The following is a 4,948-nucleotide window of genomic DNA, read 5'->3' as shown; positions in this document are numbered from 1 at the left end:
TATTGTAATAACCCCAATTTTTGGAATTTTTGAAACACGGATGAATAGTAACTTTTGCTGATGATGCTGATTAAGAAAAATTATCAGACCACGCTATATAGGAGTACTGTTATGGAAATTCTAAGATCGTATTAGTATTCCATAAAGTAAATAAGTGTATGTAAAGATCGTCAGAATCCAATTCCGAACACTTTGATTTTTCTCAAAAATCCACCAGATACCGAAAGAATTGAGTATAAGGTAACATGATTAAAGGGATTTTAATTCAAGGATTATAAGAGATGATTATAAAAAGGAATATAATGTATTGAGAAAGGTTAAGGGAACCCAAGTAATAAGATCCCGGGTATGATCCCTCAAACGATTAACGAGAAAGAGAGTTAAGCGAACCGTAAAACAAATAAACGTCCAAGGGGCAAGCACATGCAAGTAACATGAGAAGGAAGCTTCTAATATAAGCTAAAACATGTGGTTAGAAGCAAGGTGACATCATCACACCACAAGAATGAGACATGTGGCAAAGTAGTGATGCAAGCAATGATATAAGCAAGTGAAAACAAGATATTTAGCCAATAATTAACCACAACCATGCATTCTTTGCACAAATATCAAGGCAAGACAAGCAAGCAAAAGCTCTCCCCCATTTCTTTCTTCTTCCATTCGGCCTTTTCAAGAAATGAAGAAATAGATTTTCAAAACTCAAGTTCTAGGCCATGGAAAATTACAAGGTTTGTTTCCTTGGATCCTATATTTCATAACTTAGTTATACCATGAGTTTAAGATCAAGATTCCATGGTTTGCATAGCTAATTCACTCATCAAAGATGATGATGAATAGTAGTGAATAGTAACTTACTTTGATTTTCTTGATTTTCATGAAAGCTTAAGGTTGATTAAGCATAGATCAAGGTTCCTAGAGGCTTGTTAGTGACTACCCACTCTCCAAGGAAGATATAAACTCTTGAACCCTTAGTTTTAAGTTTGGTTTGTTTGGATGATAATAGTGCTTAGATGAATGGGTTTAGTTTGATGTTGATGGATGTTGGATTGTTGTTGAATTGGTGATGATTTGGTGTAGTTTAAACTTTGGAAATCGTTAGGTTATAGCCGTCGTAATGCCCGATTTTCTATAAACTGTTTTGTGATTAACTGTTGGACCCGAACACCCACTTCTATAAACTAACCACTTCCATGCTTAGATAGGTTATATTTCAATCTTCGTTTTGATATGTGGTTTGCTTGAATCCGATGTACGGTTTAGGAGAAACGACCGTTTTAAGTAACGGTGTTTCGCGAACGAACCTTTACCCCTCGCCTTACTTTGAAACCTTGGTTAAGGCCCTTAAATGACTAATTGGAGCATGAAACATTTATGTAGAGTGTGTTAGGCAGTTGATAAGACACTCGCGAAAGAATCGCCTTAAAACTCGTAATGGGTAAATTATTAAAAATGGTGGAGCCGAGGGTACTCGAGCGACTTAAGTAAATCGTTAAGCGCAAAACGCGCGTTAGAGTCTGAGTTGGTTAGAGTATAGATTTACAAGTGACTTTGGTTTAATTCCAACTTACTTGTTGCTTATAGGTTACCAGACTCGTCCCGAGCCATTCGTAACCCCCAGTCGCCCAGGCAAGTTTTCTACCCGTTATACTGTTGTTGTGATGTAAATATATGTATATGCATTATCTTGTGATAAGTGCATGATTGTTATTAGCAATTTTTGCGATATATTGGAGCATGCTGATATGGTATATATGCATGTCTGTTTCGTAATCTGGTTATCTATCTGTTGATTTTAATGCTTATAGTTGCATAATACGTATGCTAAAAATAAGCAGTAGTTGCGTATACCCTTAGTATAGGGGACCCAAAGGTGAATATATTTCTAAACCGGGAGTCGATGTTCCCGAGTATATTATATATATATATTTATATATATATAGATATGGTTTTCAAAACTATTGATCGAATAAGGTTTATTCGATACCTTTATTTTACTTAATTGAATATTACTTGAATATTCATCCGAGAACTTATGACTCCTTTTATTTTATTAATCGAATATTATTTCGAATATTCATTCGAGGGCTTAGGACTCAGTTTATATTATTTAATGAATATTACTTGGATATTCATTTGAGGATGTATGACTCCTTTATTTTATGAATATTATTTATAATATTCATTCGAGGTATTATGACTCCGCTTATTACTGCAATATATTCTTTATTTTATTAAAGAATAAGGTGTCAATAATCAAACTTATTTTCAATTATTCAAATAAAGATAGTACTTTCGTATAAGTATATCTTTGGTTATTTAATACTCGTTTTAAGTATAAGTTTTAATACTTCTGCTTCAATTATTTTTATAAAGATTATTCTTTATGGGAATATTATTTAAATAATAATATTCAGACATTTTCTAAATATACTGGGGACTGATTTACTTCATTAAATCAGCTTTACTCCAAACACTCTTTAAAGTGTTTTCGAGTCTTCAAAATGATTTTTAAAAGTTAGAGCGGATCCCAAAACTCATTTTTATATTTAAGATCTTCCTTTTTAAGGGGATTTAAATACTCGCTCAAAACCTGAGGGATCCGGCTCTGTGGTGTTTTTTATATTCGCAACAAGGTTGCAGTTTTGATAAATGAATTGATTACTTACCCAACGTTCGGGAAGTAAGTCCATCTATTGAGTCGGCATAAGCAACATGGGCTCAGTGGGCGTCCATGATAGTGTAAGTGGCTCAGTGGGAGTCCATCAAATGCGTAAGTGGCTGAGTGGCAGTCCAGCATAAGGTCCTATTACGACCAGGGTGATGACCAGTGGGGAATTCGTCCATCTACTAGTAGAAAAGGTTACTTATGGGTATCTTTGCCTGATCAGCAAGATATCTGGTTTATGCCAAAATTCTTTTCCTTTCCAAATTTATTGGATATTGCAATTCTGTTCATACTTTACATGACAGAGGTTTTCAGGAAATGTATAAAGAAGATGTATATGTGGATATATATATATATATATATATATCAGAACTAAATGAAGTATATTATAACTTCATTTCCTTTAATAATATTTAAAAGGTTGAATCTATTCAAATCTTGTCTTATAGTCTCATCTATGTGATGAACTTTTGAAACTGATTATAACTTGAACGGTGGTAGTTCAAGTAGTATTTGGGAAAGATATAAGTATATTGGGGTATCTTGTAACTTCGTCTTTTAAACTTATATCTAATTAATAATTGTCTTATGAATGACAAAGATTTTCAGAAAAATGTTGAGACAAGGTTAGATATATGAGATCAACTTGCAACGATATTTTTTATACAGTTATACACTGGGACTTTGTGTATATTATGCATGGAAGAGGACTTCCAATATTTTGAAAAGTATATATGTATATATATATATATATACTGAATATTTTGCGACTTCATCGCATTAAGATATCAACTTGGTTCATTTCTTTTGACCAAGACTTTCATGAGTATTATGAGTAGGCTCATATATTGTTAATCATTATACATATTATTTTGGTGGGCTTGCTGCTCACCCTTGCTTTCTTCTTTCATCACACAACATCAGATAGAAAAGATGAACAGGACCAAGCTCCCAATTCGCGAGCGGATAGGAAACGTTCCGCAGTTTTCTGGAAGCGTTGAGGCCGCTGTAGCTGAGGTAGAAATTACCAATAGGCTAAGTTTTCAACTAATAATGTACCAGACTTATGTATATTATGAATTGTAATAATGGCAAAGAAAATGTAAATTTATCCAGAAAACCTTTTAAGGTGTATTGACATATAATTGTGGAATAAAACGACTTGTGATTATTTTTGAATATTCATCTCTGAGACTATAACTTATGGTGTGTGTGTTTATTGTGGGGTCACAGTTCAGAGTAGTTGATTGTGTATTAAGATTGGGTGTTATTAAGGGAAATGGATCTCGTGACAACCCGGATCCCCGACCCCGGATTTGGGGGTGTTACAGAAGTGGTATCAGAGCTAAGCGTTATAAACCTCAGAGATGATGTGACGTTAAGATAATAAGTTCACTAAGATAATAAGAACTCTTGCCAAGTTTATAGTCGGGCTACCTAACGTAGTACTGACAGTTAAAACCCTTATGGGAACCCTTATAAATATCGTGATAGTAGCGTAGTTCGTTATCGTATATGGTAGCGGGATTCCGAACCCTGAGGTTGAGGAGCAACAATGCGATGATGTTTATTACTTATTAGAGATCAGATTATGGATCCGATAGAGCGTCCTAACGCGGGATCGGATGATGTTCATATTGAGGATATAGCGGTTGAGGATGTTGTCCTAGAAGGGATAGTTGCTGAGGAGGATCCCATGGAGGATCCTGACAAGAATGAATAAAGGACCACTGAGGAATTGATGACCATGGTTAGGGCAACTACCAGAGGTAGGATTGGCCGGTCACTACCAGAGGTTCGTTCAAGTTTGTAAAGATAGTAGCCCCCTTTAACGCGGCTTACTCGTAAGACTGAGAAGTTCGAATGGACAGAGAAATGCGAGAACAGCTTTCAAGAACTGAAGCAAAGGTTGGTGACTGCCCCTATGCTGGCGTTGCCGGATGGAAAAGGAGATTTTGTGATTTGTAAGTGACGCTTCGCATAAGGAATTAGGATGCTTCTTATATAGCACAACAAGATAATCGCGTCTGCGTCAAGACAATTAAGGGAATAAAAAATTCGATATCCCCACCCATGAGCTTGGGCTCGTGGCAATAGTTTTGCCCTAAAGATTGGAGGCAATATTTGTATGGAGAGAAGTGCGAGATTTACCTAAGCCATAAGTGCTCTAGTACATTTTCACGCAGAAAAGAGCTCAACATGTGCCAAATGAGGTGGTTAGAGCTAATCAAGGATTACGATTATGAGATTCTTTATCATTCAGGGAAAGCCAATGTGGTGGCT

Source organism: Apium graveolens, chromosome 6 (assembly GCF_009905375.1).
Source record: "Apium graveolens cultivar Ventura chromosome 6, ASM990537v1, whole genome shotgun sequence".
NCBI lineage: Eukaryota > Viridiplantae > Streptophyta > Magnoliopsida > Apiales > Apiaceae > Apium > Apium graveolens.
This window is presented reverse-complemented; position numbering follows the sequence as displayed.